Source organism: Canis lupus, chromosome 13 (assembly GCF_048164855.1).
Source record: "Canis lupus baileyi chromosome 13, mCanLup2.hap1, whole genome shotgun sequence".
In the NCBI taxonomy this organism is placed as follows: Eukaryota; Metazoa; Chordata; class Mammalia; order Carnivora; family Canidae; genus Canis; species Canis lupus.
Genome location: NC_132850.1, coordinates 14388888 through 14403061, shown reverse-complemented (window position 1 = coordinate 14403061; position 14174 = coordinate 14388888). Strand labels below are relative to the sequence as shown.

The window sequence follows — 14174 nt, the reverse complement described above, 5'->3', positions numbered from 1 at the left end:
CAGGACGAGCATCTCCACGTCTAACCGCTGTCCCTCAGCGCCTGCACAAGGCCAGGGCTCGGTGAGGGCGCCAGGCAGCCACATGGAGTTGAGGACTGCGGCTCTGACGGAGGTGTCAGCGTGTGTCCTGATGGCAATTGCAGAACCCTTCTGCTGTGGCTTGAGCTGTGTTGTCCCAAAAATTCATATACTGAAGTCCTAGCCTAGCCTCACACACCTCGGCGTGTGACCTAATATGAGGTCTTTACAGAGGTCACTGAGGTAAAATGAAGTCCTCACGGTGGGCCCTAATCCAATCTGTGTGGCGTCTTTATTAAAAGGGGACATTTAGGGACAAAGACTCACACCCTGTGAAGTTGAAGGCAGAGGATGAGTGATGTTTCCACAGGCCACGGGACGCCGAGATTGCCAGGAAACCACCAGAAGCCAAGACAGGGACCCGGAGCAGATTCTCCCTCCCGGCCATCAGGAGGACGTGCTGGCACCTTGATTTCAGGCTTCTCTACCCCAGAACCACGAGGCAATACATCTCTGTTGGCTAAGCCACTCAGTTAGTGGTGTTTTGTTGTGGCAGCCTGGGGGAGCTACACGCCCCGGTGTGCAGGCTTCGAGAGCTTTAGAGGTGAGGGCCTACTGTGGGCAAGCTTGAAGGGGCCGCACGGTGTGGTGGCCGGAGGGGGCTGGGGACAGGATCTGAGTTCTGGTCCCCAGTCTGCCACCCTCTGTTGGGTGTGATCTTCCTGCCTGTGAACCAAAGGGGTGGCGGCTCATGATCTGTAGCCTGTACTTTCTCAGGGAGCAGTGAGAGGCGGCCCAGCCCTGGTGCCCCAGCCCTTGTGCCCCAGGGAGTGAGCCTGAGAGCTCAGCCTTCATTTCTGGCTTGGCGATCACCCCTTTGCCCTCGGTACCTCCTAACAGGGTCCCTAGGGAGCCTAACCTCCCCTCCTCTGATGCTCTCTCCTCAGCGCCCCCTCCCCACGGTGGCCTTGGTGCTGTGTGTGTGTGTGAGGAGGCCTGGCTGTTTGGAGAGGCATCTTCCTGGAGGAGGGAGCAGTGAATAGGCCCCACTGGTGTCCTGTGAGTTCCAGCGTGGCCTCCTCAGGCTGCCTGGATGGGTGGCCTGCGACCCCTGGACACCCAGTGCAGAGGCACAGTATGTCTTTGTCTGGCTGGGGCTTCTGAGGACCGTGGAGGCTGAGGATTACATGCCCCACCCATGTTTTCTTGGGGTCTCTAGTGGGAGGTTTGATGCCCTAGCTGTGTTTCTGACTTCCCTTCCCCACCCCCCCCACCCCCCCACCCCCCCGCCTGCGATGCTTTCTGAAAGCCAGCCCAGGGATTCAGGCCACTTAGCACCAAATGGACAGCAGCATCTTAAAACCAACAATTTACAATTGTCAGATGGTTGCACAGTGTTTCTCTGCTCCCTGCTTTTCAGGGCCTTGAAGACCATGTCCAGGGAAGGTCTCCAGTGAGGTCCTCTGAGTCTCCATCCGCAGCCGGTGCTGCTTAGGCTCCTCTCAGTTGTGCGTTTCATGGAGCTAGAGATGCTGGTTGGCAGAACCGAACTCATAAAGGTCCAGTGTTTGAAAGTGTGGGTTTGAAAAGTGATTGCCTGAGTGTACGGCGGTGGGGTATGGTTCATAGCTCTTGGTATGAAAAGAATCTGGAGGTCCTCGTGGTACCCACGCACGGTGCGGCCTGACCGGGCCAGAGCAAGGCAGCACGGCTGCGGCTGCATTAACGTAGGTGCTGTGTCTTGTGCGAGGAGGTAACCAGTCTGTTGTTGCTGACTCACCGGACTCCTCCCGACACGGGAATTCTGCGTGCAAACCTCCACTGGTGGGGAGCTCTACCCTCTTGAGCGGGCTCTGGGAGAAAGTTCTTTCTTCTCTTCTACCTCCTTGTGATTTTATTCGATAATATTTTTCAAGTACCTACTGGGTGCTGTACTGCTTTTACCTTTGTTCTCTGGCGCTCATTAAGCTTATTTGCTCTCCGACCTTCTGAAAGTCTTCTGTTTTCTAAACAGCGATCCCATCTTTCGGGACTTCTCTTCTCTAGGGAGGACAGCCCTTCCTCCTTCACCAGTTTTTCCCAGGACAAGGCTTAGAGGATCTTTCTTGATTGTGACCCACATTATCATTCTCCTATTAATCTTTGTCAGGAACTCCAAATGGAGTCTGGTGAGATCAGCGCCTCGGTTGTTCTGATGATGATACTCCTATTGATGCAACCAGAGGTGGGAGGCCCAGGTACTGTGAATCCCTAAGTCTCAGTGACCAGAGCTTGTGACCCTAGATTTTTCTTTAGCAATGGCTTATTCATTCTCTCCGGAAGGGACCTGCATTAAATCATACAGTGATTGATTTAGACAGCTGGGCTCCATTTTCAGCTTTTCCTTTCCCCATCCTCTTTGCTGTTGTACCAGAACTGTCCCCTCCAACCAATTCCCCCACCACCACCACCCTAATCAGGGCTTTCCAATTTTAACCTGTCTACATTGAAGAGAGTTAATTACTTGGAGTGCCCTAAGACTTAGATCAGAAAGTCATTTTCTCTCTCTAGGACTCAGTTTCCTCACATGTAAAATGAGGAGGCCAGTCCAGCTCCCATCCAGAATCCTCTCTGGCCCTGAAATCTGATGTGCCGGCTGTGTGAGCTGTGGGGATTTCCACTCCCATGACCCACCAGTAGGATCAGGGTTTTGGTGGCACCACTCACATCACACCTGGCAGAGGAGCTCCCTAGGGTCAGTGGGGGGACAGGTCTTCCCCCTGCCACCTGCAGATTTCAGGGAGAGGCACCCATCCACAGGGAGAACAAACATTAGCATCCATGTGGTCACCCCTCAGAGGAGCAGCGATTAGGTCTAATCAAAGGCGGGGGACATGTGCTTTCGCTGGTGAATCCCCTTGGCCTGGGAGCAAATCTCCATCTTGGCAGGAGGGACTCTTACTTGATCGGGGCTGAGTTCTACGAGCAACTGTAAATTCTCAGTAAAACAGCCCCGTTGGGCCTAATTTCAACCACTTAACCCAGAGGTTGCATTCTTGAAGTGCTCTGCCAAACGCATTCGTCTCCCGGCTGGGGAGACCACAGCTCCTGAGCACTCCTGCACGCCGCAGCTGCATCACCACCAGCCTTCCTGCTGTCACCTGCCCGAACGTGAGCTTGAGACTTGAGGTCCCCCGGGGCCCTTTCTTTCTCGCTCCCACCTGGGGAGTTGCCCAGTGTCCCTTCTTGGCAAATATAGGTCTGTGCTGGCCGCTGCAGCTCCTGTCCTTTTGTGACCAAACAGCTGGGCAACTTGGTGAAAGCCTGGTTGGCTTTGGGAGCCTGGCCTGAACGCCTAATTCAGTCGGGTGCTAGTCAGGTTGGCCAGACAACAGCTGAATTGGGCAAGCAGAGCCCGAACCCCTGGTCAGCTTAGTTAAATACCAGGCAGCTGGCCCATACGGTGCCAAAAGAACCCATCGATGTGGCCCCAGAAATGGGTACCTTCAAAACAATTGGGCCACACTATAATAAAACATTGATTCAGTTTGAATAACAAGTCAGCTTGGCCAAATCATACCAAAGCAATTGTTCAACTTAGTCAAACAAGCAATCAGCTTGATCAAACAACGCTCAAACAATCTGTCTTTGGAGCTAAATGAAGCCAAGACACCGAACCAACTCCTTATCTGGCCATTGGGTTAGACAATGCCAGAACAATAGGTCAGCTGGGTCAGATGATAGCAGCACACCCAGTCCGCTGTAAACAGCTGATCCACTGCCTCACACAACGTCAAAATATTTGGATTAATTCATTCAAACATCCAGTCAGTTCAATCAAACCCAGTCAGCTCGGTTAATGGATGCCAAAACACCCATCCAACTTAAACAGTCAGTCAGATGGAGCTAACGGTGACAGGACAACTGGTCAACTTGGTGAAACCACCAATCACCACAGCCAAACAAGCAGTCAACCCAAATGAAGCAAAAGCAACAGGTCACACTGGTCACCAAGCAGTAACAAAACACCCACTCCGTTCTGTCAAACAACCTCTCAAGCAGGAGAGGCTGTGTCTAAACATTCAGTCAGTTCTCTGAAGAGCTAGTTGTCTTGATACTGTGAAACCAAAACAACCACTTAGCTCGGTTGAATTAATGACAAGGCCAAGTACTTAGAGAGCACCTCTGCTCTGTCCAGCGTTCCCAGGCAGGCAACGCCAGGAGAGAGGGTGGACGCTGCCAAGCCAACGGCTCACTTGTCTGTGCTTCACCACGACGCCCATCCGCTCAGTCTCAGAACATCCAGAGAGAAATCAGACCTGTGTCTCAAGTGGATAAATAAACTTTCCAACGTGGAGGTTGGATTTCTTGGAGAGGAATGGGTGGAGGGGAGAAGACTTGAGAAGACTGTCTCCGTCCCTGCCCCCAGCCCCTTGGCGGCAGTAGGATGTGAAGAGTCCCCGCCAATGTCCCTTGTTGCAAAATGTTTGGGATGTGGATACTTTTCTCCAGAGACTGGAACAGCGAGGGGTGAGGCTGCCCAGTGCCAGCAGTGATCTAGTGGTGAGCCATGGCCCCGTGGGCTGCGGTAGTTAATTCGCAGTGCCAGGAGGCACTCACCACATGGCATGAGCTTGGTTTCCAAGGCCGGAGCCCTTCATGGGGACCAAAACTTTCCTACCAAATTCCAAGAGCGCTGGTCATCTCTCGTGCCTGGCTTACTAATGCCAGTGACCCTGCTGAGCTTTTCCTGCATGCCAGCGCTGAGCTAAGAAGTCCTTTGCAGACTTCAGCCCACGCTATCTTTACAAAACTCAGTGAGGTCAGCGCTGTTATTACCTCCATCTTACTGGGGAGGTTGTGGGGGCTCTCAGGGGTAAAGAAAGTTGACTAGGGTCATGGAGCTATTGAGTGGCAGGGCCAGAATTTGAAGCCAGCTCAGACTTTAGGGACCAACCGTCCCTTCCAAATGCTTGTTAAAATGAGGGGAAGGATTGAGTTGGCTTGCACTGCAGGACACCGGTGATGTGATGGTGTCACACGCTTGAAGGTGTGGCGGTGCATAAGAAGCCCCTGTACGCGTCTGTCTTGGCGGTGGCTGTAAGAGAAGAGGCCCTTCATCCTGGTGGAGACTCCAGTGTAGACAGGTTGGGAGCCTGAATTTCAGGAAAGCACACCCTCACCTTCGAGTCCACCCTGGTGCTAACTAACCCCTCTTGCCCAGGAATGCCAGATGGGTATTACTCACTCCCCCAGAGGCCAGTGGGCCCTGGGGTACCTGGCCCTCCAGGCAGCCTTGAGGTTTGGCTGATAGGACAGGGGGGCAGGCGACTTCCTGAGATCTGCTCAGCCCTCCCCACTAAAAGCCCCCTCGGCGCCTGCCTCCGGTACCTGGGCGGCAGGTCTGAGCCCACCATTGACCACAATTGACACTCTCCCTTCATTCAAGGAAAGTCATGTTGACTCACTCCCCACATTAGGCACAGACCATTTTATTGAACGCTAACGCAAATCACCGGGGCAGGAAATGTCGTAAAGAGAAAAGTAATCTTCTGACGGAAAAATAAATTATCAGCAGTGTTCCGAAGGAAAAGAAACATTCTTAAATAATTTCTCTTGCTGTTGGTATTGGCTGGCAGTGTGGGCCAGCCAAGCAAATGGTAATTTCCAAATTAGATTATACATTATGTCATATTAGTTTTATATTAGAAAAACAAACGGGATCAGAGGAGAAGTGCCAAGGTTGGCGGGCTGTGCTGGCCACGTGACCGGCTGTGTTTCCACTGCCGAAGGTTTAATGATTCCGGGAGAGGTGGAAGAGCAAACATTCAGCCCCGAGTGGGGGTGGGTGCAGAGTGGGGTGTCGCGGTGTCCCCCCGCCACCCCGGGTGGGAAGGGGCAGGGCCCCGGCCAGGCCTCTGCGCGTGTGGGCGGCGGCCAGGAGGTGGGGAGCAGGCCCTGGTCCTTTGCCAGGGGCCTGGGGGATGTGGGCCCTCCCAGGACGGGGCTGCTCCACGGACGTGCCCAAGTGGGGTCCCAAGGAGGGGAGGCCTGCTGGGGCCCCGTCGGTGTCCTCACTCCTGCAAAGCCAGGGGCATGTTAAGGAGCCGACTTCAATGCCGAGCCCTACCTCCAGCTCGCCCTTCCTGGGGCTGCTGCCTGCCAGGTGGTTTACCTGCACTGACTGACCTCCCGCAGCAATCCCGGCAGGGCAGGGCCACTGGGATCCAGGCTGTAGGGCCTGCAGCGTTCGCCGCCACAGCGTTGGGCGATGCGGGTGCCAACGTGAACCTCGGCGCTCTGTGACGGGGTGCCGGTGGGCGGTTTGCTGGCCAGGAGGGTCCCCGCAGCCCCAGAGGCATCAGATCCCTGCCCTCTAAAGCCCCTTTCTCCTTAAGACCACTGCTCGGACTTCTCCGTGTGCACGCGCGTCTGTGAATCTGGACAATTTATCTTTTACCAAACTGTGAGCTTCTCACAGGCCGGGATCTTGTCTGATGATCTCTGAATACCTTGTACCCCGGACGGAGCTTGATGCTGCTGTTGATGGTCACCGCAGGGACAGGGAAAACAGTGGATCTAGGTGGCTGGAACTGGAAAGGCGTCGGGGGCTTTGGAGCCTGGGTGGGAGGGAGCTTGCAGACCTCTGACGTCTGCTTCCCAGCCCATGACGACGACGACATCCGTAAGAGCCACAGGCTCCAGCCCTACTCGCTGCTGGCCCCTCGGGGCAGCCCCGACAGGAAGCCTATCTGCCACTGCGGATCTCGAAGCCTGCTCATTTGCAACTGAGAAAACTGATAGCGCAGGGAGAGTGAGGCAGCTCGTCTCAAGTCTCACCACCAGTCACCCACCTTCCCAGAGCACGCGTGGAGTTTAAAGGGGATCCCTTGGCACGGATTACCTAACCTGTATCTGGCAGTGCAGAACCACGCGCCTGGCTCTGACCGCATGGAGTTTGGAAGAAGAGATCAAAGAGAACCCAGGGAGCCGTCAGACAGCAGTGCAGGCTGCTGGTCCACCACCTTCAACATTCTTGTCCTCAAATACTTTCTATATTTCTCAGGACTTCTGGGCTCTAGTTCTAGATCCTTCCTTCGGCAGTGTGCATCCTCCCTCTGTACCTCAGGTTTTCCGTCTGTAAGTGAGGGCGGGCACGGTGCTCACGCTCTCTGAGGCGTGCAATCCCTTCTGGCTCTGACAGCCTAGGGTTCTGTGGTCCCAGAGTTCAGCCCAGATTCTCCCCCAGACCCCACTGCTCCTTGGAGGGAGGCAAGGCCAGGGGAAGCTGCAGTAATGCGCCCGGACCACCAGGGGGAGGGGGAGCATTCTGCAGGATTCCTGCTACCCTCCGTTCTGACCCCCCTGGTGGCCTGGAGGGTCACTGCCATCCTGACTGACTTCCTGTGTCCTCTGGGGTGCCCTACTCAGCTCCCTGGGATTGTCTCATGGGAAAACATGCGTATTCACTTGCCAGATCCACCTCGAGTCCCTCCTCTGGACCGGTCCCCTTGCTGAATGCTGGGGACCCATCTCTGCCCTTGGAGGAGCTCACATTCCAGTGAGGGGACAAAAATGCATGGAGGGCAGAGAGCCCAAAGGCAGGGTGAGCCGTGGCTGGGGTAGTGGTGGTCCCATGGGGATGCAGGGGAACCTTCCTGATAAGTCTTCCTGGAAAACAGTGATGTGTGGGCCCAGTTCTGAAGGAAGTCGCAGAGCTTGGCAAAGGGGCCGGGGGCGGGATGGATGCTCCAAGCAGAGGGAACGGCACCGGCAAAGCCCCAGGGGTGGGAGACTGAGTGGCCCCCAGGTAGGGGACTGCAGGCGCTGCGGTGGCCGCAGGGCTGGTGGGCAGGGGCAAGCATCCTTTGACACGGAAATGTCTGCTGACCCTCTCCTGAACACCAGGCTAGCTTGTGGAAGACCTTGAATGCAGTCCCAAGTCCCAAATCATTTTCCTTCCTGGGCTCTGGCCCGTGTGCCCAAAACATTTATAAGAGGAATTGGTTTCTAAATTTAGTTAATCGCTCTTTGGCTTCTCCCGTCTTCCCATGGAGATAGCGACGCTCAAGGGAGTTGAGACGGGAAACTGGCCTCGGGACTGGGAACAGCATCGGGGATTTTGTGCCCAGGACAGGTGAGAGAGCAAGGGAGGGGTGACCAGGCTCGGCCCGGCCGGCTGGCCTCCCCCTGGACGCCACTCTCCCTCGGGACACGAGATCCAGGAGCCTCATCAGTCTCCGTGGCCAGTGTCCTGTCTGGGGGTGTGCTGCCGGGGAGAGGGTGTGCGCGAGGGCCCGGTGGGTGCACAGGGCCCAGGTGGGTGCCGAGGTTGCAGTGAGTGGTCAAAGGGCAGGAGGGCAGAGAAGTCCCTTGAGGTAAGAGCTCTGTGAAGGGAAGTCCCAGAACAGGGGGCAGGCGGTGTCCTAGCCAGGGGACAGAGCCCTGTCAGCACGGGGCGGGCCCAGACCCTGGGAGAACTGGTCCTGGTGGGAGGGGACCAAGAGGGCAGGACTCCGGAGTGCCAGGAGCTTGGCTTGTGCTCGCTCGCTAAGGTGCCCCGCGGCCTCGGAGGGAAGCTCCGTTCCCAGCTGCGGCTGGCCGCGGCGACAGAGGCCCAGGCACGGAGAGGTTAGGTGACGGCCCTGGGCCCAGCCCCAGGTGTGCGCTCGGGTCAGCACTCAGCCCGGGGCACTCGGCCGTCACTGCCCTGCAGCGTGCCGCTCTGGCTCTTCGCGTTTCTTGCCTCCCCTCGTTCCCAGATGTGCTGAGCCACGGCCCTCCTCATCTGCGCGCTCCGGGCTCCCGGTCAGCGACGCCAGCTCTCCTGCCCGTGTTCTCTACTCGTCCAATTCTCATTTGTTTCAGGTCTGCTTCATATGTCCTTTGTGAAAGTTTCCTTGACCCTCCCAGGTTTTATTTTATTTTGTCCATGCTTCCTTCCATCATCCATCCATCGTCCACCACCCATCCCTTTACCCTTCACTTGTGCCACAGGGATTTCTGGCTGTGTGGGCGCTTGGTCACCGCCTCCTCTGTGGTCCCCGGCACTTTGTCCGCAGCCCAGCACCAGCACCCTGACCTCCCCTGGCGGCCCACCCAGCCTGGGAGCTCCCCGAGGGCAGCCTGATGCTCTCCGGCCCCGGGGTTGCCTGACACAGACTCTGCTCCCTGTCCACCTCACCCTGACTCTTCTTTTACATAGAAAGATTCTTTTTTAAAAAATTATTTATTTATTTATTCATGAGAGACACAGAGAGAGAGAGGGGCAGAGACACAGGCAGAGGGAGAAGCAGGCCCCATGCAGGGAGCCCGATGTGGGACTCGATCCCGGATCCTGGAATCATGCCCAGACCGAAGGCAGATGCTTAATCGCTGACCCACCCAGGCGTCCCTACATAGAAAGATTCTTAAATTTGGTCTGTTTCTCAAAGAGAGAATTTCAGTGTCTGGAGTGACTTTGGGTTAAGATTGAGAGGTTTTTTTTTTTTTTTGGTTTTTGTTTTAGTGCCAAGAGAGACACTTCCAAATAGCTGCTATGTGAGGGGAGAATTTGAGCTGGGGACGCTGCTAACAAGTGGTTCCTTTTGCTTTCCTTAAGACCACAGGGTTACCCTAGAACTGTAGAGAATTCTGGACATTTCAGGGATGGCTCGGCTCACCTCATCAGCCTGGCCTGGGCAAACCTTTGCTTAAAACTGGGGAAGGCACAGTGAGTCAGTGTATTTCTGGGGGCTCGTGGGGGTTTGTTGGGGCGTGAGCCAGTACTGGATGGGATGGGCTGAACATTCGTCAGTTTGTTCTAGGTTATATTGTGGTAACAGACACACCATAGCGTGCCCCAAATAGGGGCTTTACAATAACAAGTTTACTTTTCCCCCACATTATATTTTGTCTGTGGTGGCTGTGGGTTGACTGTGGCTCTGCTCCATGTGTCCTCTCTATTCCAGGATCCTTGCGAGGGAGCTGTCCCTACTTGGGACACCATGTACTCAGGGCAGACAGCACAGAGAAAAATGACTGAGCCACACAATAGCTCTTAATGTCACTTTCACTCATGTCCCGTCAACCGAAGCCAGACCCGTGGTGGAGTCCAATGTGAAGGCCTCCCACGGGCTGGGGACGTAGAAGAGCCTCTTGCAGGGAAGGGGGAGTGAAGGATCAGGGGCAAGAACACCATCCATCACAGGTCAGGACCTTCCTGAGGACTGAAACACACTGAGTCACCGTCCACTCCGCCAACCTTGTGTGGCCCGAGACATGCCTTCTACGCATGAGAATCCGCGGTGCCTACAGAGAAAACAGACTCCGAAAGTGGACCTGAAAAGTGTGACTCAGGCTGTGGGGCTTACGTAGGAGTGCAGAGGAAGGAGGGCAGGAGGAGGTGAGCCGCTCAGGGGACGCTTCCTCCCGTCCCTTGCCCGGCACACTCCTACTTTTCTTTCGCGGCCCAAATCTAGATGCCACCTCTGAGAAGCCCTTCAAGATCTACCCTCCAAGCCAAGTTTGGTGCTCTTCCTCTGTGCCCCCGAGCCCTTCTGCTTTTCATGTTTCACACCTACTTCATGGTATGTGATGTCTGCTTATGTGCCCGACTTCCCAGGGAGCAGCGGGACGCTGGATCTGGCTCCGATCTGCTCGTGAGACGTGAGGGTATCCAGCTCTTCCCGGTTCTGTGTTCAGGGGCTTCATGCGGGCAACTTGAAAATCGGCCACGGTAGGAGTGTTTACATCCCAGAAGGCGGCAAGCCCTACAGATAAGGGCTGTTTTCCTTCCTCAGAGGCAGTTTGAATCCCTGGCCACCAGCCATTGCCCTGAGTGTGGACAGCACGGGGGCCAGGATGCGCCGTGCTCATCTGTCTTCCCACGGGGCCTGCTGGAGGCTGTTCCACAAGGCATGGCTGGCTGAGTGTGGATGCACTTGGCGTGGTGGCTAGAGCAGCGAGCGGATGCCTGTCGGGCTGGGCTGGAGTGCTCACCTGTGCCTGCTCTTCCTCCCAGGACCTCCACCTGCTGCCAGGCCCCCGGCCCTGTGCTCAGTGTCTCCGGGGAGGGATGTGACAGGACGGAACACAGAAGGCCTGTGAGCTTTTCTAGCCTTTGTCCTCCAAATCTCCAAGGTTTTGGAATTGAAAGTGTTTCCGGAGCAAGTAAAGGGGAGAAGAAGGCTGGGCTGAGTGTCTTGAAGACGTAAGGGGTAGGAGAGAAGGGGTGCAGTCAGCCCTACATGTCCTCCGCAGCTTTGCTGGGAGGTGATGGGAGGAAGGGCCGTGGGGTGCACCCAGGACACAGTGCAGCTGGTGGCAGAGGGTGGCCAGACAGATAGGGTCGGGTGTTGGGGGGGACCTTCAGGTGCAGTTGTGAGGCCCCGCGCTTAGGACTAAGCGCCCTGCTCCCGACCCCGTACCTTAATGTCATGTAGGATACCCCAAGTGTGGAATGACCCTCAGGGTAAGAAATTCCCCGGGTGGAGACCTGAGGTTTATACTGCCACTCCTGCAGGATTTAGGTCAGAGGTTGGCAGACGTTTTCTGTGAAGGGTCTCAGCTTTGTGGGCCATGCTGTCTCCGTCATAACTCTGTAACTCTGCACCGTCATGTGAAAGCAGCCAGAGACATACATAACGGAAGGAGTGTGGCCGAGTTCCAATAAAACTTTATTTATGGACACAAATTTAAATTTTATATGACTTTCATGTGTCTTAAAATGTTCTTCTTTTGATTTTTTTCCCCCAGTCACTTCAAAAGGTGAAGGCGGGGATCCCTGGGTGGCTCAGCGGTTTAGTGCCTGCCTTTGGCCCAGGGCGCGATCCTGGAGACGCGGGATCAAGTCCCACATCGGGCTCCCTGCATGGAGCCTGCTTCTCCCTCTGCCTGTGTCTCTGCCTCTCTCTCTCTATGTCTATCATGAATAAATAAATCTTAAAAAAAAAAAAAAGAAGGCAATCTCCACTCGCAAGTGTGGCTAGATGTGGCCCGTGGGCCATGGTTTGCTGACTCCGATCCAGATGAGCGAGTGGATGAGCCAGGGCATCACTATGAGTCGGGGGGGTACTTGCACCTGGCCGAGTGGGGAGGCAAAGCACACCTGCCCGGGAAGCACAGCATGGACCTGTCTAGAGGGAGGACACCCTGTCCTCCCCACTCTGTGCCCAGCTCCTGCCAGCCCTGCCCCGGCTCCCTGGGCCCTGCTGCATTTTACAGCTTCCCAGGGTGCTTGCCTGCAAGAAGCTGGGCCCTCGATGGGCGGGCGCCGGGCAGCTGGACTCAGCGAGGCAGGCGGGCCGGTGGTGTTCAGTCTCCGGGAAATGAGTGTGGACACGGCTTGGGCCCAGTGGGGCGGCCCACCCTGCTCTGCCCAGATCGGGTTCCCGGCGGCGTCTGAGCACTGTAAACACAGCGGCTGGACAGGCCACCTCTTCTGAGGCCCACTGAAGGCGGCCCTGCCCAGGAGGAAAGCAGGATTGGGGCTGACAATTTGACATAAACCACAGGGCAGTGTCCGTGGCTGGCGAAGCCCAGAGACGCCCCTCCCCGCTGCCCGCATGCTCGCTATAGTGGCAGCTGCTCTCAATTACCGTCCCCTGTGGAGCCAGGGGTCTTTGGAGTGGGGAGATCCCTGAGAGATCCCCTAACTTCCCCTCCTGGCGGGGATGGGGAAACTGAGGCCCAGAGCAGAGTGGACTCTTGCTTAAGGCCAGGTGGCCATTGCCAGACTGGACTAGAAGCTTGGCCTCTAGCCTCCCAAGACCGGGCTCTGGACCCCTCCCAGGTGATCTGGACAAGAGAGACCCTCAAGTGGCACCTGGGGCTGTGCCCCTTCGCCTTCAGCTGCCCGCGTGGAGGTTCCTTCGGACCCGTCAAGGAGCACTGGAGTAGGAGTCAGGGGAGCTGATCATCAAACCCACCCCTGGCAGAGGGTCCTGGCCCCTCTTCTCAAGTCTGTGGCATGCTCATTTCCAGGTGATGGAACAGGTTAGGAGAGGTGAGGTGACTCTCCCAAGGCCACTCAGCTGGTCAGTGGGAGAGAGCCAGGATTAAGCCCAGGCTTCTCAGATTTCACAGGCTGCTTCTGCTTCATGCCCTTTTTCCAGCCCTCGCTCTGAGCTTCTCGTGAGACCCCAGGCAGGTCCCTGCCCTTCTGGGCTGCTGTGGGTGGTCTCCTAGGCTCTCTGGGCTCTTGGGACGCTGAGCTTGCTGCCCACCTGAGAGTCCCGCCACTGCGGATGAGCCAGGGCCCAGATGCCCTTAGATAGAGGCCTGCCCTGCCCCCTGTCCGCCTGACATCACCGGAATGTCACGCCTCAGGCCCCAGCCCTCAGCACGTCCCCAGCCCTCTGCCCAGGACCACGCAGACCCAGAGCTGGGCCAAGCCCAGGGCTTGCTAAATGCTCTGTAAGGGACTCACCCAGGGCAGCTCTCGCTTCTCCTTCCTGTCCCGCCCCAGCCCAGCCACCGCCGTGGCACTTGTCAGACTTTGCCAAACTGTCCCCCTGGAGGGTTGTTTCGTGCCTTTACGTGCTTAGGTGAGTGGACATAGGGAGGACAGCTGATGAGCACCTACTGTGCGTCAGGCTGTAAGGGTGAGCACACGCTGGCTCCCATGCCCCGCGTAGCCGGCCTGCTCTTCCCATGGGAGCCCATCCGTGGCAGGTGCAGGACACACGTGCATAGGAGCACGCCGTCCCGTGTGTGCAGGGGCAGGAGGCGCCTGTGTCCCTCAATACCTGTAGCCACTCGCTGTGCACACCAGCCCCTTGGGTTCGGGTGTGCCATTGTCAGAGGACACACGCGTGCACACTCGGATGCACAGCCCCGCCCGTGCAGACGCTCTTGGACGTTTCCACTGGCAGCTCTGGCAGGCGAGCCGCCACCCAGACTGGGGATTAACAATCCTCACCGGGGTTTTTAGGCCTTCACCTTTGTGTTTCCGACATTTCAAAGTTCTCTTCAGAATGAGATCTAAGGATGGGGGGCTGGGGGATCCGAGAATGGAAAAGCAGGCAATTTGGAAAATTCTTGTCATTTTTGAGTTCTTTCCAAAGACACCCATGGGAGCCGCAGCGGGGTCTGCGACGTCCAGCCTTGGGCCGGCCCCATGGTTGCGGAGCGGCCTCCTGCCTCCCCCGGTGCGGCCCAGCCTGTTTGCTGACACCAAGCCCCCCACACTCTCATTG

General features: G+C 56.5%; 2 long non-coding RNA genes across 2 annotated transcripts in view; one reads left to right on the top strand and one right to left on the bottom strand.

Moving 5' to 3' along the window:
• Window positions 1-14174, top strand: part of LOC140602570 (uncharacterized) — a 44478-nt gene that overhangs the window by 17262 nt on the left and 13042 nt on the right. The gene's annotated exons all lie outside the window — the stretch shown is intronic.
• On the bottom strand, window positions 73-3203 carry LOC140602137 (uncharacterized). The gene is made up of 3 exons (XR_012005129.1): window positions 3039-3203; window positions 1393-2344; window positions 73-744 (listed from the first exon to the last, which is right to left on the bottom strand). It is a non-coding gene; the product is annotated as an uncharacterized lncRNA (long non-coding RNA).